Here is a 26,253-nt window from a genome sequence, read left to right as displayed (position 1 = left end):
GATCCTCCAAAAGAAACTGTACCAACATATATCCCATTAATATTTGAAACATCTGTTTTCCCACACCCTCATCAGTTACATTAAAGACACTATCAATTTTTCAATGTATCTCATGTATCTTTTAAAAACTATAGCAATCTTATGGAAGGGGTATATCACTGTTATTTTAATTTTATTTCCTTAGTTAAAAGTGAACTTGAACCATTTTCAAATGTTTGTGAGACATTATTATTAGACATATTTTCTGTAACTTTCCTAATTCATATCCTTTACCCATTTTTCTGTTGGGTTGTCTTTTCCTTACTCATTATTAGGTTCTCTTCATATAGTGTCGATATCAATCCTTTATTTATTATGTAACTTGCAAATATGTGATCCTAGTCCATCATGTCTTTCAAGTTTGCTTATAGTGTTTTTCTTTGTATTGAGGTTAAGTTTTTTACGTAGTTAAATCTTTTCTTTTGTAGGTTCTAGATGGTATGTCTTACTTAAAAGGAGCATTTCAACCACATGATTAAAAAAAAAAAACATATTCTGCTGTATTTCTCCTGCCTCATAAGTTTCATCTTTTTCACTTAGATCTTTACTTAATTATCAGATTCACATAAACTAAGATTGTCAGACTCATATAAACAATAGAGATATAATTTTTCAATTGACCAGAATGCTTGACACCCTGTAAGAGGTTCCCCATCTCATTCTGTAAATACCTGAGAAGTAGAAGTAGTAAATCAGCACCCTGATAGTATTTCCAGACCTAGTAATTAAAAAGGGGGAATATTGGGGTGCCTGGGTGGCTCAGTTGGTTAAGCGTCCGACTTTGGCTCAGGTCATGATCTCGCGGTCCGTGGGTTTGAGCCCCGCGTCGGGCTCCGTGCTGACAACTCAGAGCCTGGAGCCTGTTTCAGATTCTGTGTCTCCCTCTTTCTCTGACCCTCCCCTGTTCATGCTCTCTCTCTGTCTCAAAAATAAATAAATGTTAAAAAAAAAATTAAAAAAAAAAGGGGGGGAATATTTCATCCGGGAGATCAAAGACGACAAGAATGTTGAGTATCTTTACCAGCGAAGTATAATGTACAATGGAGGAAGATCTCTCCTGGCCAGAGGCAATAAATAGCCTTGACGACTCATGATTGAAATGTTCAGATTCTCCTATTTCCAATATCTTTGTCCCATGGGCAGTGCTGGATGCATTCAGCTCAAGTTTATCTCTGTGGCTTTCCTCTATTTTGAGTTGTACTGCAGACCACACTGAAGCTCTCTTTCCTTAGATGTGTTAATACCACTGATTAGTAGTCAAGTAACCGTTCCCAAGGGCCTAGGAGACTTTGGGTTCCTTTCATCACCTGCTGATTAAGTTAAATTCTCTCAGGGGCAACCTTATCTTCCTTATTTGTAAGTTCTAAGTCCTAACTACAACAGGTTTATCTGGGAAGAGAAGTCTGAATTGAAGAAAAATTACTGAACAATTCTCTGTATACAACAGAGAATTGTGTACTACAAGGGAGTTATTGAAGGTCTTTGCACATGGGAGTGAGTGATGAAAGTGATGGGGAGGACTGGTTTGCCAGTCACGTGAAGGTGAAAGCTAGAGCGGGGGAACAGCGGGGGACAATGAAGGCAGGGAAGGCAGGGGCGCCAGTCAGGAGGCTGTTATAGGGATCTAGACAATGTCAGCTCCGAATTCTAGACTACAGAGTCTCCACCAAATCCACCTCTGTATCCTCAGCCCTTAGCCCAAAGTGTACTGGAACCCTTCAGGTACTTTAAAAATGTTGCACAAAAATAGTTTATCCTACTAATTTATGAATCCTCTTAATTTGGCTTAACAATACCTTTCTTTGTAATAATATCAACCATTTATCAAGGGTCCACAGTGTGGCAGACATATAAACATTTTTATATAATCCTATAACAATGCCGTAATGACTTACAGATAAACAAAGCAAGGTTCAGAGAGTTTTAAGACACCTGTACAAGGTTTCACAGATAGAAAATGAGAGTCCAGACACCAAATAGCACATCATACGTTAAGAGAAGTGAAATTTTACCTTATCACTTTTCTGGAAAACAATTAATTGTTTTTGTTTTAATTTTTTGACGTTTATTTATTTTTGAGACAGAGGGAGACAGAGCATGAGGGGAGAGAGGTAGAGAGAGAGGGAGACACAGAATGTGAAGCTGGCTCCAGGCTCTGAGCTGTCAGCACAGAGCCCAATGCGGGGCTCAAACCCTCAACTGCGAGATTATGACCTGAGCCAAAGTCAGCCGCCCAACCGACTGAGCCACACAGGTGCCCCAATAATTATTTTTGACAAAACTTGAACCACAGAGAAGCTAACATAGTGGTCTCCAAATTTCTTGACCATGCACACTTATCAGTAAAAAAGTACACACTCTTGGAGTGCCTGGGTAGCTCAGTCGGTTAAGCGTCCAACTTCAGCTCAGGTCATGATCTCATCGTTTGTGAGTTTGAGCCCCACATCAGGCTCTGTGCTGACAGCTCAGAGCCTGGAGCCTGCTTCACATTCTGTGTCTCCCTCTTTCTCTGCCCCTCTTCTGCTCACACTCTGTCTCTCTCTCTCAAAAAATAAATAAACATTTAAAAAACAAAAAGTACACACTCTTCCAACATAGGTATACTTATTTCTAAATTACTACCATCGGCTAATATCTAAAGGTACAATATATACTTAGGGCAGAATTAAAATGTATGTAAATCCATATTTCAAATACACTTCTTAATAATTTCAAAAAGTTTTTGCTGACTTCTTGTCAGATATGATTAGCTTACAATTGTTTCTATCTGATAATCTGTCTAAAAGCTCCCACTAGGAGTAGAAGCAATTGATTGTGCTTGCATTTTTGGGTATTATTTAAAAGTCATGTTGTCTCTGTAGGAATCTTTTAAACTATCTGTCCATTCTATGAAGATGTTTAGCTAAAACTAGTTAATATAACCAGTAAATCCCTCAACTGGATACACATTATCCGCAACATGTTGTAAGAACCACTGTCAATCCTCCGATGTTGTTGAATTCCCAGGTTCCCTTCAGATCCATCATGTCCCTTCATGACAAGTGACCAGGTGACTTACCAAGTAGGGTGCCTGTCCCAATGTGTATGCCAAATATCAGTAAAACCCAATTTATTTCTTTCTTATGTTAAAAATACATATACATTCTGATATTTTCCTCCTGACCTAAGGAATCACCTTTGAAGATCCCTAGACTAGAGGACTCCCTCAAGTTAACAAGGTCAGAAGTTTTCTAGCTGGCTCTGTAATTCTTTTTTTTATTTTTTTATTTTTTAATGTTTACTTATTTTTGACACACACACACACACACACACACACACACACACACACATAGAGTGTGAGCAGGGGAAGTGCAGAGAGAGACAGGGAAACACAGAATCCGAAGCAGGCTCCAGGCTCTGAACTGACAGCATAGAGCCCAACACGGGGCTCGAACTCATGAGCCATGAGATTCATGACCTGAGCTGAAGTCGGATGCTTAACCGACTGAGCCACCCAGGCGCCCCATGGCTCTCTAATTCTTTAAAAAAAAATTTTTTTTTAACGTTTATTTATTTTGAGGCAGAGAGAGACAGAGCATGAACAAGGGAGGGTCAGAGAGAGGGACACACAGAATCTGAAACAGGCTCCAGGCTCTGAGCTGTCAGCACAGAGCCTGACGCGGTTAAGCGGTTAAGTCAGCCGCTTAACCGACTGAGCCACCCAGGCGCGCCCCGGCTCTCTAATTCTTAATCCGGAGTCTTCCTGAGAATGCTTTTCCAAGGAAAAAACACTTTTTCCAAGGAAAAAACACTTGGGTCTTTTTGTTCACTGGTGTGGTGGGTGAGCCTACTCTGTCTCTGGAGCATGGGGGAGGACCAGGGGTTTGGCCTGTTCATCTCAGCTTTAAGGTTCCAGAGCTCAGAAGACCATAGAACTCAGGTCTGCTCCCTCACTTTCCTGTTTGCAACCACAAGAAGAGACAGAATCTCAGATAGGCTTGTTGATGAAACAGGCTCTTAGGGGAAGCTTGTCAGAGTCCCTTGTTTCACTTTAGAGGGAGATGTGAGGTGAGGTGCACAAGGCCCCCAACTGGGGGGCTTTTCAGGACCCAGCCAGAGGCCAGGTTTCTTCACCTGCTGAGCTCCTCTCTATCCCATTACCTCTTTGGGTCAGGGCCAGGAAACAGGATGTCCCCCATTCCCTGGAATGGTCACTGCCCCTCCATTCCCCTTGAGTTTCTAGGAGGCTCAGAGCCTGGAGGCAGCAGGGAGGGCAGGAGGAGACCAGCTAATTAGCCAGTCACTGTGATTATCCATGAGAAACACTCTCCCTCCAAGGCCCGGACAGTCAGGCAGGGGCAAGGCAGGGGTTTGGAGCCACCTGCCCACCCCTCCCACTCCCCTGCAACCCCACTCCTCCCACTCCCCTGGCTCAGCCTGTACCCTCCTCCCTCCCGTTCTGTACTCCCTTCCACAGGTTTCCCAGACTGCTCAGAAGGGCAAGAGAATACATCATTTCCCCCACCACTCGTAGGTGTAACATCTAGTTTTGTCAAAGAGGGTGCCAGGCAGCCCCCGCTACTTAGTGCACACTGAAAAGCTGTGGGTCTTCAATGACTTGAAACCCAGCCCTTCCCCTTCCATGACCCCTATGGAGACAGAATTGTCTTGACTTTACCAGGAGTCTCTTCGGCACCCCACCGTACACACCATACATACCATACGCACTCCTCGCCTAAATCTTGAGTTCCTCTTCTCACCTCCACTCCACTTTGAATGACTTAGCAATTGACTTCCAAACACCCAGTTTGAGCACCATAGCCACCCCTATGCCCTCTTGAGTCTCTTCCCGATGAGTAACAGTAGCAAACCCTTAAAGAGGACTTACTATGTGTTAAACACTTTATATGGATTAACTCATTCAATCTTCATAAGTCTGTGAGGTAGTCACTATAGTTATCCATATTTTATAGATGAGGAAATTAGGTCACAGAGAAGCTAAAGCCCTTGCCTGAGATCACCTCGATGGTTACTGGTGAAGCTAAAGTTTGAACCCAAGCAATACAGATCCAGAGTTACTTAACCTCTATACTATGCACCAAGATAAACTTTACATAGAAAACTCATGTTTTCTCCACTTTTGTAAAGTATGACTAAAAACATGTTAGGAAATATTATTGATCTGCATTGTATAAGCTACACAAATTCATCATCAAGTTAAGTCCTCCAGCAGCCTTCCAATCAAATTGCTGCTTCCCCAAAGACCTTCCTATCCAGAAATTCTGGAACTGCTGATGAAAATGTCCTTCATTTTGTTCCTTCTTGAGACCCTTCATATCCTGTGAACACTGTCATTGGTGGTCTTGTCTGCTCTCAATGATATTCCTTTCCACTCCTCAAGGGAACACCTGCAGTGCTCACTAGCTGAATGTTTACTCCTCTTTCTGGAAGGAAGATGAAAGCAAGCAAGGAGAGCTGGGTACACAGACATCCATCAACTGAGCTTTTGATCTCTCTGCCTGGGGAAGCAGATTTCACACCCAAGCCAACTGCAACAAGTTTGACTAGTAAAGTTTCCTGTAATATCCCGTCCAATCTGGAACTCAATCTGTACAGTGGTGAGTCCCCTCAATGCCATGCCCCCCAACGGCCTAGCGCTTGCTCTGGTGTGGGTACAGTGAACACTTGGCAAATGATAGGACAGGACATGTAGTCAATTTCTGGGGAGTCTGAGCAACATCAGGCCCCAAACTCAGAGTTCCCACTAGGGCAGAACCCATCAGGTGTCCATATTTGCTGCTATAGCCAGGACAAGAGAGACAACTGCTGGACACCAAGGCCAGCCCTACCCAGGGCTGTTGCCCTTGGGCCCTTTAATTCTGATGCAGGATCAGGTAGGTAACCTGAGCACAAGTGAAGAAACTGTCTCATGGCTCTATGAAAAAAGGGATTCAGTGAACAGATGAGGGGGCTGCCAGGAGGAGATGCCAGGTGGCAGCTGGAGAAGAAGAGAAGCAGTCAGTGCAGGCAAGAAAGGCAGGAGACCAGCTGTGGTAGAGGCCAGACAGCTGGCTGGCCAGAAGAAACCCTTTAGGATGTCGTTCAGGGCCTGAAATGCACCCTCAGCAGGGTAAGTTATTGCAACGCCCTTGCAAATATAAAGTGCTGTACAAACACTAAATCTAAAATGGCTAATAATTTTGTTATGTTAAAGCATTCGTGTCAGGTAATTAATGTACTCATTGTGATCATTTAATTTTATGGCAGGTAGTGTAGGGCTGGACAGAAATAGGGCTCTTTGGCCCAGTCCTCTCGTTTCACGTTAGATAAGCCAGCAACACAGTCTCCCTGATCGACTACATCAAGGTCCTGCTGGAGGGGGCTGCTGCAGGGGCTCAGCAGCTGGACCTGGGCCTCCACACTTCAGGGATTTCATCTTCCTTGGCCCCTGGTGCCTAGAGGCCCTAGTGCCCCCTGGTGGTGTCTGAGTTACCACCATTTCCTCAAAGGAAATTCATAGCTGAATTTGTGGGGAAAAGAGAAAATTGATCTCCTAATAGAGACTTCTCCCTTGGCAAGTGTGTCTCAAGGCCATCGGGTGCTATGCATAGTAAAAGGGGAGTTGGCGTTGCTGTGTGGTGCTCCTTGGGGGCCAGCACAGCAGGTTTTGTAGCAGTTGGAGCACCTAGAGCGAACCAAGAGGCCCATCCATATTGCCCCAGAAAGCCCCAAAGGGAGACTGTGCAGGCTTCCGCCCTCAGTGCTGGCCACTGTAGAGCTCGGTGGAGAGAGGAACTCTCGTTGCTCTTTGCCCAGTCTACCGAGGCCAGCTTGCAGCAGTGTCTCCATCTTCCCTCTGCTCTCTATATTCCTTCTCCCTGCCTACCACCCTCTGCCTCCTCAACATACCCTGAGCCAAGGCAACTACTCTCACTCCTTTCCCCAAACCTTCTTATAATCTCTTCCATGGGGAGCCCTTCTTGGTTAAGTAGGTTCCAAAGCAGAACCTCATCTTCTATCAGCCATCAGTCCCAGTCTATATGCCAGCCTGACGCAGGGCTCAAGAGGGTCTTGTTAAGGCTGGCCTTACCTTGCCCTGAATGAGCCCTCAATCTCAAACATGTCCACCGTCACATATATGCACAGACTGCTATCTCCATCTTGACCACCTCATTGATTTCTGTGTGCCTAGAGGTGATGACCAGAAGGCTTCTCCATATTGGAAATATTAAGACTGGCTTGGCGAGATACTGAGTGAGAATACAGAATCCTTGAATCCTTGACTTTGGTCAGTGCACACTCTTGTTTCTCTCTCTCTTTTTCTCTCTCTTCTCTCCCCCTGTTTTCTGCTAGACATACCTGTCACTTCAAGAGACTGAGGGTATAGCAACATGCTTGCCCAGTAACTAATATATTTATTACAGGGGCACCTGGGTGGCTCAGTCGGTTAAGCGTCCGACTTCGGCTCAGGTCATGATCTCACAGTCCATGGGTTTGAGCCCCGTGTAGGGCTCTGTGTTGACAGCTCAGAGCCTGGAGCCTGCTTTGGATTCTGTGTCTCCCTCTCTCTCTGCCCCTCCCCTGCTCATCCTCGGTCTCTCTCTGTCTCAAAAATAAATAAAAACATTAAAAAATATATATATTTATTACAGACCCAGAAAAGTTTGGAATATATCCTTCATAGTGGCTTTCTTTGCTAAAATCAGCAATAGCTGCCCAGATGACCCATAAACACCAGGTTTCTTGTAACCTGGTGGGTGGGGGCACAGGGAAGGCAGTGAGTCCAGCCAGCTGACCACAGCCTTGCCAGTCTCAGAATCAGTGTGTGCTTAGGCAGTTTTCTGTGTGGTAGGACCCTGTCCCACTCAATTGAGGGAGGGATATGACTACTACCTTCCAGACCTGTATTTAGCCTAGAGCTCCATGCTCATTAGCATGAGTCTCACAAAAGAAAATAACAACATCACTATTATTGAGGCATCACCATGTGCTAGGGTCTATAGAAAAGTACTTTATGTACATTGTCTCCTTCAATTCACCCAATTCTCCTATGTCATTGGTGCCATTTGTGGCTTCATTTTACAGATGCAAGAATTAATTTATAGAGAGGTTAAGTAGTTTGCTTAAAGTCATATGGTTGCTGGGTAGCAGATCTGGGATCTGAACTCAAGCAGTCTATGGCAAGAGTCCACATGCAAAACCACTATGTACTGCCTCTGTCTGGGCTGTGCTGTCTGCATGCACTGGCCTTCCATTCCAAAATAATTATTATTATCCATTCGGTGCCGGGCACTGTGCTGGGCCCTTGGGAGGGATGGACACTATATAAGAATGATTGATTGATTGATGTTTCCTATTTACCAGTCACTGTTCTAAGTTTTACTGGAGAGTCATTTGTACTGGAGAGTGAATAACTGCTACATCTATAGCTCCGTGCTAGGAAAGGAGGCTCTGGGTGTTTCCTTATGCACAGATGACCATGCCCTGTATCAAGTGACTTTACTACTCTGGCCACACCTAACTGGATCAGGGATAGACATGTGACCCAAGACAGCCAATCTATTCAGTGGCCAGGAGTCCATGAAGTGGCCTAGCAAGAAATTTGCCCAACAGAGTTACTGAATGGGATGTGGCCAAGTCAATTAGATCCTTTTTCTTGGAAAATATAAACTCATGTTAATTATAAGTGTTAGGTGCTGCTGAAGCAAGGGCAGAGTACTAAGTGACTATACTGGTGAAATTCAAGAGTGGAGATCAATGAATGCTCACTCAGAGGCAGTAATGAAAACACCTAATTTCTAGCACTACACTGCATCCTGAACAACAGAGTTCTCAGAGTTTCAATAGGCTCTCTGAAGTCCCATGGTGTGGCTATGTCTTGACTTCCTTATTTCTTTCTATATCCTCACAATGATCCCCTATTACCAACACGATTAAGTGGGTAACACAGACAATAAGGCAATTACAACAGAGTGTGATAAACACAACTACAGCAGAAGCCCAGGAGGCTATAAGAGCACAGAGGAGGCGCCAGAAAGAGTACATCTAGCCAGAGACAGTCAGGGAGGGCTTCTTGGAGGAAGATGAGTCAGATACTGTTCTCATTTTATTCACAGCAAAAATCATCACCCTTAAGATCACCCTACATAATCTGACCCTCTATTCTCACATTGTCTTCCTAAATTCTATTCTTGTCATTGTATTCCCCTATTGCTCACCCTACTCTACCTCCGTTGGCTTTCTGGGTGCTCCTGAAACACATTGGTCCTGCCTTAGGACCTTTGCTCTTGCTCTTTTCTTTATCTAGAATGTCTCCAGATACCCACTTGTTCAACTCTCTTACTTCCTTTAAATTTTGCTGAAATCTCATCTTGTCAATGAGGCCTGCTTTGGCATCTGATTTAATACTGCATCCTGTCTGCCAACTCCTATACCCAGGCACTACTGATCTCCTTACTCTGCTCTACTTATTCTTTATTCCTTAGAACTTATCACAATTATCATCTTCCAACATACTTAATGATAACTTACTTATTTGCTTATGGTTTTTTGCCTGCTTCCTCCCCCCCCCCCCCCCACACCAGAATGTAGCCTCAATATGAATAGAGGTCTTATTTTGTTTTTGACTGTCATGTGTTGTGTTCCCTAGAAAGCAGATTCCGGGACAAAGATTAGCATACAAGATGTTTAATAGACTGCTCCTGGGATCAACACCAATAGAAGGAAGGCTGATTAGGCAGAGGGAGAAGCTGAATTGTGAAGCAGTCCCAACAAAGTCCTCAGCTAGTCCCATAGGAAGCCCTGGAGCTGGGATGGTCTTTCAGAGTCATCCAGAGTTGGGACAAGCGGGCTGGATCTTTATTCTCAGTATTGATCAGTCATTGATGCGAATTGTCCTTAGAAGGAGATAGGACCTTGAACAAAGAAATTTTCTTCAGCAGCCATCCCCCAACAAGGCTAACAACAATTGAAGGCTGCTAGCAGCACTCCCAGCAACTGGAGGAACTGGTCCTTCATTCCTAAAGGCAGCAGATCACTGCCTTCACTGTAATCTACCCTGGTACCACTTGAATTCACTTTTTCATATTAGTTCTGAGAGCACATCCTCCAGGATTTCAGTGGGCCTCTCTTCCCAGGGGAAACTTACAGAAGAGGAAGGTTTGAAGAATGACTACAGACCCCACTATTGGAGCTGATCTCAGGGTCACAGCTTTTATCCATTTCACTCCTTCTCTGTTCACAATGCCAGATTCCTTTCACCTTCAGCTAGCACATCTGTTGGTCATGGTAGTTTGGTTTGTGGCATGATGAAGATTCACATCCTTGAGGGATCTCAGACTGGTTACCATGCCCTCCTCAGGCTGGGGTTGTTGCACTTGTCCCTATACCATTAAATTAGGAGAAGGGAGTACTAACAGATCACGTGTCACATGAATCACCTGGCTACTCCCATTGTGTTAACAGCAGCCCTACTGCCTCCTGATGATCTAAGCCAATTACCTCTGCCAAGATACAGTAACTTTTCTTCTTGCCTGTGTCCTTGGCATGAAGAACCTGAAGAAGCCAGGACGCAGCCATCTCATATAGTTTAGTGGGACTCTTGCTGTGTCTTCTAACAGAAATGCTCCCCTTTGGGAATCAGCTATTCTAAATTTGCAAAGCCCAGCATAACATATTCCACAAGTGGATCACTGGGAGTAATTATAATGAGACCTTGGTTTCTGGACCCCAATGGGGACACATCTACATATAAAGGTCTTTGATTTAAAATGCATGCTGTGTCCCACAATAGAGTTTCTCAATCTTAGCACTATTGACATTTGGGGCTGGATGATTCTTTATTTGGAGGTGGGGAGGAGAGGGACAGGACTGTCCTATGCACTGTAGGATGCACACCTCTGACTTCTACCTACTGTATACCAGTAGCACTACCTCTCTTTCTCCCCTCCTCCAGTGGAGAAAATGAAAAATGTCTCCAGACATTACCCAATTGCCCTAGGAGGCAAAACTGTCCCCAGTTGAGAGTCAGTATCCAAAAAGATGGTGCCCCATTCTCATAGAGTATCATCTCCTAGCTGGTGGTTCAGCTGTGCCTTCAATAGGTCATTGCATTGTTCAATTAGGTTAGCAGCTTCCAGGTGCTATAGCATGTGACACAACCAATGGACCTTATGTTATGGGCTCACTCTTGCACCTCCATTGCTATAAAGTAGATCCATTGGTATGATATGGTAGGTAGCATATAAGATTGTATGCTGATGGATCAAGCACTTTATAAGCTTTCTTTTGATGGCACTGGCTATAGCCCTGTAGGCAGGAAACACAAACTCATAACCAGAATATAGATCTATTCCTGAGTGAATTTCCGCTTCTTCCAAAATGGAAAGGGCCCAAAATAATCAACTTGCCATCAACTGGCTGGTTGACCTCCTCAATGGATGGTGCCATCCTGGGGACTTTGCATTGGTCTCTGTGACTAGCAGATTGAACATTCCACAGTGGCAGTAGCTAGGCCAGCCCTGGTAAGTGGGAACTCATGCTCTTGGGCCTGTGCATAACTTCCAAAATCCCTGCCATCATAGTTACTTTATCCATGCATTCATCATGCTGAGACTGGGGTAGCCAATGATAGAAGCTGATTGGTATCAGTGGGATGAGTCATTTTATTTACTTAATGGTTTAATTCTCCTCCCATGGTGGATACTCACTAGTGGGCACTAACATGTAATACAAAGATCTTCACATTTTGTGCCCATTCTCATATATCTGTTCACTGGCTACTACCCCAGGCCTCCTTGTCTGTGACCTTCCAGTCTTGCCCCTTCCAGTTAGCACAGTCATTACCACTGCCCATGAGTCCATAAATATTCTATCCTTGAATCCCTTTGCTTTTTACATAAAGTAAACGACTAGGGGCCCTGCCCATTGGGAGGATCTTCCCTCTCCACTGTCTTTCAGTATAGCCACTGTCCATTTCAGCTTGTACTCACATACTGCATCAACCCACCCATGAACTAAGGTGGGGCTTTTCCCTCCTATTTTCTGGTCATAAGGAAGCCCTCTGTACAAGTTAGATGTGCAGATGAGAGGCACTGGCTGCACCGGTGGTAGATGACATGGGAGCCTGCGATACTGCGCTGCGGCTTGCTTGTGCCCTCCAGTTCTACCCATACTCGACCTCACATGTAGCTCTTCTATCTTAGGATGAACTGTCACTGAGCCTGAGTAACCTCATGAGTCAGCGGATCTCAGAATTCAGTTTTAGTGAGAGGATGAAGTTATAAGACCTGCCTGAAAAACCATGCAGCAGCAGAGGGAGTACAGGCACCCAGAGAAGATCTGAAGGGATAAAGTGGAGGTGAAGGGGAATTAAGATGTTTTCTCTACTACTGTTTTAATTTGATTAAATCCTATTCCATCTGTGTAAGTTACTTTTTCTGTTCCAGTTTTTCTGTACTAAGTTCTTCACACAAACTGTTATGAATTATTAATCTATACTACATATATTAATTTAATCTATACTACATATGAAGTAGGCACTATTATTATTATTCCCATTTTACAGAAGAAGCTGAAATGTAGGGAGGTTAAGTAACTTCTTAAGGAGCACAGAGTTGGTGCTCCTTAAGACCAAAGTCTGAATTCCAGGACTGTCTGACTCCAAGGCCTAATCTTTAAATAGCCACACTATCAGCCAATCTCTTCACGCCAGCTGCCATGAGATAGAATGAGGAATGAGGAAAGAGGGGTGTGTGTGTGTGTGTGTGTGTGTGTGTGTGGTGGGCAGGGGGAGGTTTTTCACTATGGCTGTGCTGTGCTCTGCTGAAGAGCTTCAAGATTTTTATGAGCTCACCCATTCCTTCATCCAACAAATATTCAGTGAATACCTAATTACTATAGGATAAAAATGAGTGAACCAGATGTCTTGCTGCTATACCCTTGCCACTTCTCTTAGGGGAGGTTCTTCTATAAGGGCAGGGTTGCTGCTCAGGACAAGGGTAGGAAAGGGAGGGCATCAATAGAAAAGGCTGCCCAGGTAGCTCATTTGCCCAGGTAGCTCTGTGGGCTGAAGGAGGAAAAAGATGGCTTGGCTATTTGGCCCTAAGATGCAAACTGCTCTCCTCTGCTTCCCAAAGCTGCCCCTCTTGGGTCTGGATGGAAGTGTTGATGGTCTGGTCCTCAGAGTTCCTTTAGTTATAGCCTATGTGTCATCTTCCCCTTCTTGGGGATCTCAGTCTTGATGTCTGCAGTACTCTGTCCCACTGTATCATTAAAGTGATTGATTACTTTCTGCCCTGTGGGCCTAAGTTTTACCTATTAAGTAACCACGTCTCTGCCTGTCCCCTGGGTGCATTTTGGAGCTGCAGTCCTACACTAACCCAGTTTTGTTTTTGGTTTTTGTTTTTAGTTCAGCCTGGTAATATTAACTACCAAAATAATAATTTACATTTAGTAAGCATGTACTATGTGCCAGGCCTGTGCCAAAAGCTCTATGGATGACTTTATTTAATTCTGTGTCAGCCCTAGAATGGAGGTCCAGGCTTACTGTTGGAGACAGAGCATGAGGTCAGCATGCAGAAGGGGCTCTTTTGGCCAGGATTGTGCTGCTCCTGTGTCTGTCCTGTGCATTCAGACCACTACAGGACCACCATAGGATCTGGACCCGCTGGCCTTACAACACCCAGCGCCTCCAGCTGAGAGCCCTGTGGTAGAACACACAGGCCTTTTGGTAGCATTCCCCTTGCCCCTTCCCTTCCCTGAACAGGCATCTCTGCCAGGTCAGCTCCCTTTCCCTTGGCTTCCTTTGTGCTTTTCCTGGCCTTGGCTCATGCTGTTCCTTCTGTCCAGAATCCCACTTTTCCTTTTTCTGCCTGGTAAAACCCTTATTTTTCAAGCCTTGCTTTAATGTCATCCTGACCTCCCTGCCCTCCCCTGTCAGAATTAATTGCTCCCTCCTTTTGTGTTGCTCAACTGCACTTATCACAGCGAACTGTAGTTACTTGTTTCACCAATCAGCCTGGGGGAAAGAGAGGCAGAGACCTGTTCTGATTCACCTCCTGGTCTCAGGGGCTCAGGGGCCGCCCAGTAAGTGTTTGCTGAAGCCCACTGGGACTGGAGCAGGGGGCTGTGAAGCTTGACTGAGGATGTCCCTGGGATGGGACCTGGGTTCTCCCTGAATCCCTGCTGTCTGTCTAACCTCTTTCTCTCTGGCTGGCCCAAACTGGATTTCAGAGACTATGACAGGATCCCCCTCAGCGGGAACATGTCTATCTTCTCTCCCCTCCAGATGAATCCCCTCTTCAGTGGCCAGCCTGCCTGCCTGCCTCCCTCCTGGACCCCTTCTAGCCTGGTGCTCCCCGCTCTCCCCGTTTAGCGGCATCTGTGGATTTCATTAACTTGCTACTTAACCCCTCTCGCTCAGATCAGCTCTGAAGATGATAAATCAGGCCCAGGGCTCATCCCTGCAGCGGCCAGCCTCTCCACACCCCCCTCTAACGAGGCTCTGGCTGCCCCTATTCATCACTGGCTGCCCTCTCCTTCTCCTGCAGTTTCATTGCTCCTACCCCCTATGCCCCCATGCAGACGGTGTCAGTGTTGTTATAGCCCAGCCACTTTGGGTTGAATTCTGGATGCAGATTCAGGACAGATTCTGGAGCTGGTAAGCTTCCTAGACCAGACCACATCTGTCCCTGGGGAGCTGTGGGTCTTGGCTTCCCTGGGTGGGGGTGGAGGGAGGTTAGTCCAAAGGTAGGATCCAGCGGCTACAGGAGAGGGAGTCTCTGGCCTGGAAAAGGATGCGAGGGCTAAGGGAGCAGAGGGCTCCCTTCCTAGCTATAGGACTGCCTTTATTTCTGTGTAGGAGAGGGGAAGGGTGGCTAGAGTAGATGGATCTGTATTCTCCTTCCTTCCTTCCTTCCTTCCTTCCTTCCTTCCTTCCTTCCTTCCTTCCTTCCTTCCTTCAAGGCCTTGCACTCCCTCCCTGCCTAGATCTCTTCCCAAGAGCCTTCCTTTAAATGGCCTTCTCTGTGGCACTGCTGGTCTCATAGGCACCCATCCTTTCTTACCTCCTCATAGAGTGTGGCTAGGATGAGGACTGCTACAGCAGTGAGCCTGGGTGGTTTCCTGCATATCTCTGTAAAAGCCTGCCTGGCTCATGCAGCCCCTGGGACCAGTGCTAACTCACTCTGACTTTGTGCTGCCCTCACACTCCTTCCCCCAAAAGCTCCCCCACAGTGGTAAAGTTGCTCTGAGACTCCTTTCTCACCCTCATCTTTCTAGCTTCCCCTTCCCTTACTTCTTGAGCTCCCCTGCTTAAGTAAACTCAACCTGTGAGCCCTCTATCCTTTTGCCACCTGTCACAGAGGCTGCCATTCTGCTCCCTGGGTGGATCACCTACACCTCAGTGGAGGGCTAGAACTGGCTAGCAATGTGGTTTTCCTCGACTTAGCAAAAGGGCCCCTTTTCCTCCCACCCTCCACCCCAGCTGCTTCTCTAAGCCCTGCCCAAGTACCATCTTTAATCTTCCTTTCTCTGTGCAGTTACCTTTCCCTCTCTCTCTCAGGCCCCCCTGACTTCTCTTTCCTTCCCTCCCATGCCCCCTCTCCTCTTCCCTTCTTCCATTTATAGGCATAGACTCCCTAAAAGGGACCTAGCTCTTTTGTAGTTCTAATCAGGGTCCTTCTGGTTTTCTCTGCCCTTAGAGATCTCTCCTCTCTGGGCCCCCTCTTATTACCTCCATCTGTCCCCTCCACCCCCCATTCTCACCTTCATTCCAGCCTCCTCAGGAGACAGTATCCTGCCCCCACCCCTAGTTTCCTCCCTACCCCTTCCCAGGCCCTGCAGTGATCGGCTGTCCCTGCAACCCCCCCCACCCCCCCCACCCCCGCTTCTCTGGCATTCTTCTTTTGAAGGGAGCAGGGTCAAAGCCATTGGATATTCACCCAGCAACACCCCCACCACCACGTGTGCTTTTGTCAGGTGCTATTTCTACAATGTCTTCATTACCTCCTAATTGGCCAAATCTCTTTTCTTTATTTTTCTTGTTAAAGACAGATTTAAAGAACGAGTTCAGTAGCTCAGCCATTTTCAGACCATCATTAATTTCCCACCTTCTTATTTATTAATGGGGCAACTTCCTTGCTGGTATTTCTTGTTCCCTGGATATCTCTGTAAAAGCCTGCCTGGCTCATGCAGCCCCTGGGACCAGCGCTAACTCACTCTGACTTTGTGCTGCCCTCAGCTGCTCTGGCATTCCCTCCACAGCCCCCCTGCTCTTGCAGCCCTCCTTAGTCAAGACCCCTTTACCCACACACCCTGAGTGAGACTCCCAGTGCTCTCTTCCATCCCTTCTCCCTTTCCCCGGTGTTCCTGGTTCTACACTAAGCCAAACAAATGCATGCATGCTGTCTCATTGACCCCTCAAAATCGTAAGAACAAAAGAGCAGACTAAAGCTCAGGGAGCAGCGCTGACTTGCACAGGGTCACAAGGTAGGGCCAGGATGTGAACACGTTTTTACCTGGCCCCACACTAGGGCGTTTCGTCTTTGCCAGCCCACCTAAGGGAAGGCCAATTCAGGGAAGCTCGCACAGAAAGGTCACATTTAGGGTAAGTAGTGATAGGGAAATTCCAGGACCAGTGAGAAGGCAGCAGCACAGTGGGAAATAGAAGTTAGTGGCCCGAGGATTAGGAGGGCTGTGGTCAGCAAGGAGTGTTGCTGAGAAGGACCTTCTCCTTCTTTGGTACCTGACCTCTCTGTGTTCTACTTTCTTACCCTCCAGCACCGGTTAGCTAAAGGACTTGTGTTCTAACGGGGACATTACTAACTATGGGAGTAGTTATCTGGGGACTCTTTCTATGCCTCTGAAGGCTGGATCTGTGCACATGCTCTTTTTGAGGCCTTTTGATTCTAGTTCTCTAGGAGACTCAGCCCTTCTTCCCAGGTGAGGGGGTTGATCCTGCTGTTGCTCACAAATCCCTGCCTGTGCATGGGTGTAGGTAAGAATCAGTAAGCGTGGGGCTCCTCAGGAGGACAGCTACTGCCCTAGAACCCAGGCCCCAGGTCCCAGCATATGCTGACTCCACCAGTAGCTCCTAAACCTCTAATATGAGTGATGGGGACTTATGGTATGGTCTTTTTAAGATCTTTCCATAATCAGGAATACTCCTGTTATCCCCTAGGCTCTGAGCCCAGACTCCAGGTGAGGCCCTGTTGTCCCCAGGGCCTAGTGGCTAAGGCTGTAACTGCTTCCACATTGCTGGCAAGAGATGAGAAGGTGATGAGAATAGTGATCCCAAGTCTGGGTGCAGGCCTAAGCAGATAGCTTCAAGACCCTCGTGGCTGCCTCTAAACGCCAAGTCATCGTTCTTCTCTTTGGAAAAGAAAACTCTGGGCAGCCCCATAGAAGGATCCAGGAAGGAAAGGGAGAAAGAGAACTCAGGGCAGAATCATTTTGTTCAATCTGGGGCCTCAACTGGCCCTCCAGCTGTGGTATCTGGGAGCAGCAGCAGTGCAGGGGAGGAGTCCCCTGAGGCCAAGCCCTGGGAGCCATGTTTTTACACTAAAAGACCTTGTTTCTTGTCTCGTCCTGGTCATAACCCTGCTTAATAGAGACATTAAGATGAATGATTGAAGCTGCCTCTTTCCTTGCAGCCAGAAGGAGGGGCAGCCTGGGTGACCCCGGACAGAGGGGACACTGCGGGGATGGGGTTGAGGTAGGAGGGGATCCACAAAGGATCCCTCTCCAACACAGAGCCTCAGTTTTCCCAGGTTGAAGCCTCCTGTCCCAAAAGTGGCCCCAAGGACTGCTTCCTCCCAAGGGCAAGGCTTCTCTGCACTGACCTCCAAGGCTGCCTCTGGCTCCCCAGCATTAGAGAGGGGCTAATGGCAGCAGGAAAACCCATCATAGGTAGATAAGGGATGACAGGGACTTTTGTTTATACAGGCTTCCAAAAGGGCTTTGATAAGCTTCTACACACACAAGTTTTCATATTTATGAAAATAATACCTAGCAGTTATTGGGTGTTCTCTGCATGTTTCAGAGGCTATGCTTTATATGCATTGACATACTGATTCTCACAACAGCCTCATGATGCAGAAATAATTATTATCCCCAATTTACAGGTGAGAAGACTGAAGCTTAGAGAAGTTAAGCCACTTGCCCAAGGTCACCCAGCTAATGTGTAGTATAGCTGGGCTATGAATCCAGGCAGTTTTACTTCAGAGCCTGGGCTGGGAATGGCTGTCATCATATACCACCTCCAGTCTTAAAAACTGTCAGAGTCGAGGATTGGGAGGCTGGTTGGGAGGATTGGAGTTTTTGTATCAGATAGGGAATTGATTTAGAGGTCAGAGACAACCGTTAGGGATAAACAGGCTCATTTCTGGATGGGGCTGCAGAAGTGGTGGGGGCCCCAGGGAGTACCACTGAGACAGGCCTCATTTACCATGTTTATGACAGGTCTGGCAGAGGGCAGCTCAGGGAAAGCTGCCTCTTCGGAGATGATACCAAATACTTTTGGGCAGGAAAATGTCTTGCTTTTTGTTTTCTCTCAGCCCCCCAGCCCTGCCCCTGGTTCTCTGCTAGACGGACATATAGCAAATACATATTCAATAAACAGCTTCTAAAAGATAGGCACTTCTTAAAAGCGAAGAGCCACAGCAGCCTTGGACCATTTTCAGCAGAGAGAATGCTCTGTGCTTGCAGATGTAAGTGGATGCATTTAGGGAAGATGGGCCAGAGGGATTGCTACTCCATGTGAGGCCTGGGGACCAGCAGCATCAACATCACTAAGGAATCTGTTAGAAATGCAGAATCTAGGCCTTTCCCAGACCCCATAATCAGTTTGCATTTTAACAAGATTCCCAGGTGACTGGAATGCACACTAAAGTTTGAGAAGCACTGCTCTAACACAGAACAGACCTAGTCACTGCTCTGCTTCAAACCTGTCAGTGGCTTTCTAATGCCCTCAAGCTCAAGTCCAAACCCATTAAGAAGGTTTACTTTAAAACCAGGCATGATCTTGGGCTCCTGGGTGGCTTGGTTGGTTAAGTGCCGACTTTGGGTCAGGTCTTATGGCTCTTGAGTTCAAGCCCTACGTCGGGCTCTGTGCTGATAGCTCAGAGCCTGGAGCCTGCTTCGGATTCTGTGTCTCCCTCTCTCTGACCCTTATCCTCTCATGCTCTGTCCCCCTCTCTCTCAAGAATAAATAAACACCTTAACAATTTTTTTTTTTAAAAAAAGACTAGGCATGATCTAACCCTTGCCTACTTCAAACTCCTCTTTCACCACTGGCTCTGTCACACGTTCTGCTCCAATAGCACTGAGTTTCTTCCCATCCACATGTAGGCCATTTCTTTGCCTCATGACTTTGCTCATGTTATTCCCATTGCCTGGAATGCCCTGTCTTCTTGTCTTCCCCCCACTCCTTGGTCTGGGAAATTACTACTCAAAACACACTGGACTTCAATGTTAAACCTTTCCAGCTGTGATTAGTGCCTCCTCTTCAAACTTTCATTGTAAGTGGTCTGTCTCTATGATCACAGTTATCACTCTGAAGTGACACATTTCTTTACCAGTGTCTCTGTCATTATAGTGTAAGCTTTACGAGGGCAGGAACTGTGTCTATTGCTCATGCTTTTGTCCCATGCTTTCAAGGAGCCTAGCACAAAGCAGGTATTCAAAGAATGTTGTTGAATCTTGAAAAATTACACACTTTAAGAAGAGTGGGCTCAAGCTCTTAGTTTAGCTGAGGTTGTTGGAGGAGATCCCCCTGAAGGCTTCAGATGCTTCCTAAAAGCCCCATAGCATCTTTCAGGTCCTGAGGGGTGTGGTCAGACACTGCCTATAGATTAAAAATGCCAAGGGGCTCCTGGCTGGCTCAGTCAGTATAGCACATGATTCTCCATCTCAGGGTTGTGAGTTCAAGCCCCATGTTGGATGTGGAGTCAACTAAAAAAAAACAAAAAAAACAAAAAAAAAAACACTGAGCAAGACCCTGGTCCTGTGGATGCCATGCTGCACAGGACACACAGATGGGGTTTAGGGCTCAGAGAGAGGAAGGAACAATCACTTGAGGATCAGGAAATGCTTCCTGGGGCAGAGCACATTTCTCTGGGGGTTCAGTGGTAGAGTTGAAAATGGGGAGGTTACTCCTAGTTGAGAGAGCACCACCAGCAAATAAAGTCTTGGAGGTAAGGAAATACAAAGCACCTTGATGAGTAATAGTCCTTTTGTCCTGGAAGAGAGGGGGAGGTAAAGAACTACTAGGAAATAAGGCTGGAAATGTAGGTTGGAGCCTGAGTTGTAAAGCACTTGAAGGCCAAGTCAAGACCAGGAAGGAAGAACTACGAAATCACAAGGGGTCCAGTGGAAGAACAAGGCTGTATTAGTCTAGGAAGATCAAGGAAAGTAGCAGGCAGTACAAGTTTATTCACTAAATCTTGGGGGAAATATGCAGTGTAATGGGGGTCCTAGTGGGTTGGGGATGATACTGGGCTACATCCACTGTGAGGAGTTAGGCAATATCCCCTGACCTAAACATCTATTTGAATCTACTGTTTTACATGGCGGTACAAAGCCTCTCAGAGAAAAATAAATTTGAACCAAACTTGGCCAGTATACACCAACATGATTAGAGTAGGGGTATGTGAACAACACAATGAACACCAGATTGCTAGAAGGGCCAGCAGAGCTTGGGAGAGAGAGGCTTAATGATTGAGGAGGGAGGAGTCTGGAAGATGAGCCAATTTCCACAGCAAGACTGATGGTTGAAGAGGACCATGGCTCTGGTTCTTTGTGTTGGTTCTTACATAAACTCACCCTATCCCAGCTACTCTCATGGTTGTAGGCATGCAGAATGAGTTAAATAAGTGGAAAGAGCTGTCTCTGAAACACTTAAGAGCTCAAACATTCTGCTGTAGGGTTTCACATCCTCTTAGCTAAATGAAATATGGAGGGATTCTTCTTACTTTGTGAGAGAGTGCTGTGCTCTCACATGGTCATGATACCATGAGAATTCAGCATATCAGGCAGAGGCATTCAAGGCCAGCATCCATGGTGCACTTAGTGACAGAAACCAGTGGAGCACAGTAGCTTTGACTGATCCATGGGCACAACTGAAGCTTTTTAAAGAAACATTGCTAGGGATTGTTATTTCTATAGGAGCAGGTAGAGGTCTAGAATTAGCAAGACTGGTGTATTAATGTTAACATAAACTCCTTGATGCTACTAGCTGTAATAGATGGTAGGGAATATCTGCAATGCTACAGACAAACTACAAGGCAGTCTATGCAATAGAAACAGAGCCACCAGGAGGCAGCAGTTCATGAGTGTGTTTGGAAAAATTGAGGGAGCCTGGTTTGGTGGAGAAGAGACATCAGTACCACTCCAAAGGGTCCAGGGTGAATGCAGACATCTGATCAGTGATAGGAAGCTCTAACAGGCAGTAGGAGAGAGTTGAACTTGAAGCTGTGATGGGAACAGGCAAAAGGTGGGAGCACTGGTGGCTGATGACCAACCTCAGGAGAAGTGTGGGTACTGTGGTAGATGCTTTCTTCACTTTTTTGGTTATGCAGATATTATCTCCACTTCATAGTGGAGGAAACAGGCCAAGATAAGGTGACTGCTTATTCATCAAATATACTCACTTGGAATATAAAGATGATTAAAACATAGTCCTCTTCTTTGAGGACCACAGAATATTGTAGGTGAAAGATACAGAGGCAGACAAGGGCAGGCATAAGCACAAGGTGCAATGACACCACAAAGATGTTTCCCAAGTCAGAGTCAGTAAATGTCAGAGCCAGGAATCAATTCCTGGATTGTCTGGATTCAAACCTTAGCACCTTCCACCACTCTAGCCACACAGCAATAGTTTTCAGAGTCCAAGTTCTGAGGAAGGGCAGTAGCCCTTGATGTTGGCAGGAAATTTTTAAGAGCAAGAAGAGGACAATGGGAATTGAGATGTGGCCTGTACAGGTGACCCAGCAGCAGCTCAGGTCCAGAAGAGATGATGGTGCCCTCAAGGTTACCAGGTCATGGAGGCCCTCCCCTAGGGTAGGACTGATTCCAGAGCCTAGAGGTGGCAGTGTGTGGTTTTAGTTATAGAAGGCAATGGAGGTAATAAACCAGGCTGGTTCTTAGAGAGGCACATTGGGACCAAAGAACAGAGGGTCTCAAAAATCAAGTTGCGATTGAGAGGAGAGGCTATATTGGGAGTGGCAGTGGGGAAATGGGAATGAAATCAGACAATTTTGGGGCTGGAAGGAAAACTTGTCCAGTCTCTAGGATCATCATCTCCTTTTTGCTTCTGTTGAGTTCAATAGATCCTAACAGGATTGTCTGCCTTTTTAAAAACAACTTTCTTTCTTCCTTCCTTCCTTCTTGTTTTATTTATTTAAGTAATCTCTACAGTCAACATGGGGCTCAAACCCATGACCCTGCAATCAAAAGTCATACTCTTTTCTGACAGCCAGGTGCCCCAAACAACTCTTTTGCTTTAAAACCTTGTCTTTTTTCTCCCCTCTGAGCACCAGATCTAGAAGAGGCCTGGGGCCCCAATCTTTTCTAATGCTTTGCCTCTGCTGACTAGAGTGGCTAGATAGCCCAAGCCAACCTTCCATAGTTGGGGTAGGACTGTGAGCCACATCTCTGGGGCATGTGAATCACCACACTCTCTGAACAGTGGGCAAGGCAGGGAGAAATCAGAGAATGAGAGCTGAAGAGGCTAGGACAGAGAAGGCAAAGTGGAACAGCTTGGGCAAGAGAGCCTCCCTGGGCAGGTGGCTCCATTTGATTTCCGATTTAAAGGGGAGGCTTAGATGGCCAAGAAGAAAAAGGCTAATAAGAAAAATATTAAACTGCAGTGTGTGTGTCCCCAGGGACTTCCTGTTGCCATGACTGACCTCCCGGAGAGCGCCATTCGTTCCCGAGCATGGCAGCTTTATAGGCACTTGTAGGCCTGCAAAGAACACCAATTTGCTGCTGCAGTTTGTTTTGATAACTGAAACTTTCAATAAATCTATATTAAAATCAAAGGGAAAATTAACTAGGCCCCAGTGAGGGGCATAGAGATAAGGGAGCACATTACCACCCTGGCCTCAGCCACCCCACATCCATCTCTTAGTTCAGATTCAGGTCACCAGGGAGATGAATGGCTCAGGCTCATGGGGAACAGCCCTGGGGAAAAGCAGGGTGAAGAAGGCATGACCAGGTCCAGCTCCCACAGCTTCTGCAGCAGAGACTGTGGGCAGTAGTGGGGGGGGGGGGAGTAAGAAGGTGGGGTGGTGGTGGTGGTCATGGTGGGAAGAAGAGTTGGAGAGAGGTGTGGAGGAGGGGCGAGAATAATAGTAATAAGAGCCAATATTTACTGAACTCTTTATGCTTTATGCTGGATGCCATGCTAAGCATGTTTGTATTTAATTCTACTAAGTAGGTACTAGTATTATCTCCACTCTAGAGATGAAGAAATGGAGCCTCAGAGAGGTAGTGGCTTGCTACAGATGGAGCCAGGACTCAAACCTGAACAGGTTTTCTCTGAGCTCATACTCCTTGTAACCACACTATGCTGTCTTATGCAGCTTACAGGGACTGTGAACAGCAGAAGCAGCTTTCCCGGTTCTTAGATAAAATAGTTTCAGACCCAGTCTGGGTTGTCTCAGCTGTGCCAAGTTTGGGAGCTGTCATGCACTGTTCTTGGGTCCTTGGGTTCTCTGCCCTTCCATTGCTTGGTAAGCCCTACGATTGTTGGCCACCCTTGTGGTTTCAAAGGGCAGCATAAGAACCAACTTGGTCTCTTTAGCTCCTGCTCTCAGCGTTCACTTTAGCTCAGTCGCTTAATCCAGAAGCCTGGAGGCTGCCCAAGGTATATCTGTGTCTGTGTATTGGACTCAGTTCATCTGCCTCCAAAAATTCACTTGCCCCATCTATACCCCCACACCAGGGCTTTGGCCACTTGGTTTTTTGGGCAGCCCAGCTTCCATTACGGTCACCTCATTTACTAACACATCTGGTTGTCTTAGCCTCCTCAGGGATAAGGGTTAGGTTTGGACAGAGCCTCCAATGTGCCCACAGTGATGGGACTGCAGTGGGCCTAATTTGGCCAAACCAGGGGCTATGACTCCTCTCATCATTTCTAGTCTGTTGAACCACTGTGCTTTAGGGTGTGGGATCTGGTGTCCCCTGTGGCTACCGGAGTAGTGGGGTAACACAACTCTCCCTTTCTCCCTGATAAGTGATGGTTTTATATGGCCTAAATAAGAGAGCAACTAGTTGTGTTTCTTTTGAAGCTCTGGTCAACTTTATAATACACAACCTTATATTTTCTTTCTTTTCTTCTCTGCCTCACTTCCCTTTGCCTCCTCAACTCTTGCTGCCCAGGGCTTGTATTTCCCAATGAAGTTTTACCACAATAAGCTTTACTCAGGCTGTTTTCTGGGAAACCATAAAACAGAGGGAATCACAACAGAGCCAAGGGCTTGAGGGAGCCAAATGCTGGGTTGGCAGCGGTGTAAGGCACCACGTATATACTTAGCTCTTAAACTGTTGTATTATTTGAATACATTTTGCCTGGTCTTTGTTCAAAAAGAGCTTATAGGCTGGTTCCGGAAGTTCCGGAAGCTGTAAAGGTGAGCTCTAGAGTACCAAGTAGGAAAGAGCACATTCTGGAGAAGTTAAGGGGACCATGGATGGCTCCTTGGAGGATACTGGTGCTGGGCCTTAAAAGAAGCCTCCAATCTATAGACAGTAGGTGTACTTCATTCTTACAGCCAAGAAGGTTGGCTGTGCCCTATTCTTAGGCCAGACTCAGGACATAACAAAGCCAAGGACAGGAGAGACCATCTCAGGGCCTCTCATTTGTCTATTTACTTATCTGTTTGTTCTGCCTCTCTTTTCTCCTCCCCAATATAAAGGCTTCTCAAGGACATAGGTTTTATGTGTCTTATTCACCAATGAATCCTTAGCAACAGAAACAGTGCCTGACACTTAACAGAGACACTATAAATATATATTGACTGACTAATCAACTGGGATTAATGTCTCGATGACATCAACGGGAGGAAGAAGACTCAATTCCAGCTCTAAGAATCAAAGGTTAGGAAGATGTGCATCCACTTTACTGACCTTGGGTTAAGTGACATCTGTCCCTGCTGATGTTTGTTTCCTCATTTGTCCACAAACATTTACCAGATTCCTGCTTTATATTTGGAACTGTGCTGGGTATTACTGATAAACAATATAGAAATAATGCTTACCTTAAGTGAATTTACAGGCCTGGGGGAGAGACAGGGAAATAGACAATTATAAAACAATGCAATAAATTCTGTAAGTGCAGAGTAGAATCACTTAACCTATTATGCAGGATTAAGGAAGACATTCCCCGATAGGGGTATTACTAGGCATTCCCAGTTCAGGCAGGAACCATTATGTTAAAGGTCAGATTTCACAGAGGTAGTAGGGCCCAGAAATTACATCATTTTCTTAAGTGAAAATGTGCAAATGGCAGACAGAGGGCTTGGTGACCAAGCTGGTCCCAGAAGATGGTTCCTGGCTGATGGGGAGGCTATCAAAGCCATCGTTGGCCAAGGCCCAGGTTTCCCACCTCAGAACCTGTTACCCGTGGCTTCCCAAAGAGCCATAACCAAGATGAAGAAACACGTCTCGGGCTTTGGCCACACTTCCCTCCAGATGACAGAAGAGACTCTCTGTGGTAGCTCCCTATAGTTGAGGCCAGAACTCTTTTAACTCTGATGTTCCACGGGAACCAACCTGAACAAGTCAGTTCCCTCTTCCGTAGGAACGCCCTTCAAAAATCTAAGAATTTTCTTCTTAGCCTAAATTCTCCCTCCTCTCAGCTCTCCCCAGACCCACCTCAGAATATGGATGATAATAATGACTTGTTGAATGAACTAATCACGAGCAGTCATCTAAATACAACACGTCATTTTATGAGCCTATACTCACCTCATGAGTATATTGGGAGGTGGGAAAACGGAAATGGGGGACCTGGGTCGCTCTAGGTCTTAGAAAGTTTTTGTTATTTAAAAAATTTCTTTCACAGCTCCGAAGTGAACTCCCCCTTCACTCTCTTCTGAGTACGTGCAACCTCAAAACTACAAATCCCATAAGATCCGACGCGGGGAGTCACCATCTTGACAGACCTTAGCGCGCATGTCGGCGGGAGAGCAAGCATTTGGGGAGAAGAAGCCCCGCCCCCCTGCAGCCCATTGGTCGGAG

At 46.2% G+C, this 26,253-nt stretch overlaps 1 long non-coding RNA gene across 1 annotated transcript; it reads right to left on the bottom strand.

Annotated features, from left to right (window-relative positions):
- Positions 1-9,689: 9,689 nt before the first annotated feature.
- On the bottom strand, positions 9,690-26,178 carry LOC122480399. The gene is made up of 3 exons (XR_006296570.1): positions 25,981-26,178; positions 25,272-25,290; positions 9,690-10,400 (listed from the first exon to the last, which is right to left on the bottom strand). It is a non-coding gene; the product is annotated as an uncharacterized LOC122480399 (long non-coding RNA).
- Positions 26,179-26,253: the final 75 nt, after the last annotated feature.

Source organism: Prionailurus bengalensis, chromosome C1, assembly GCF_016509475.1.
Source record: "Prionailurus bengalensis isolate Pbe53 chromosome C1, Fcat_Pben_1.1_paternal_pri, whole genome shotgun sequence".
Taxonomy (NCBI): Eukaryota; Metazoa; Chordata; class Mammalia; order Carnivora; family Felidae; genus Prionailurus; species Prionailurus bengalensis.
The sequence above is the reverse complement of the archived record's forward strand: the minus strand, read 5'-3'. Positions and strand labels throughout refer to the sequence as shown.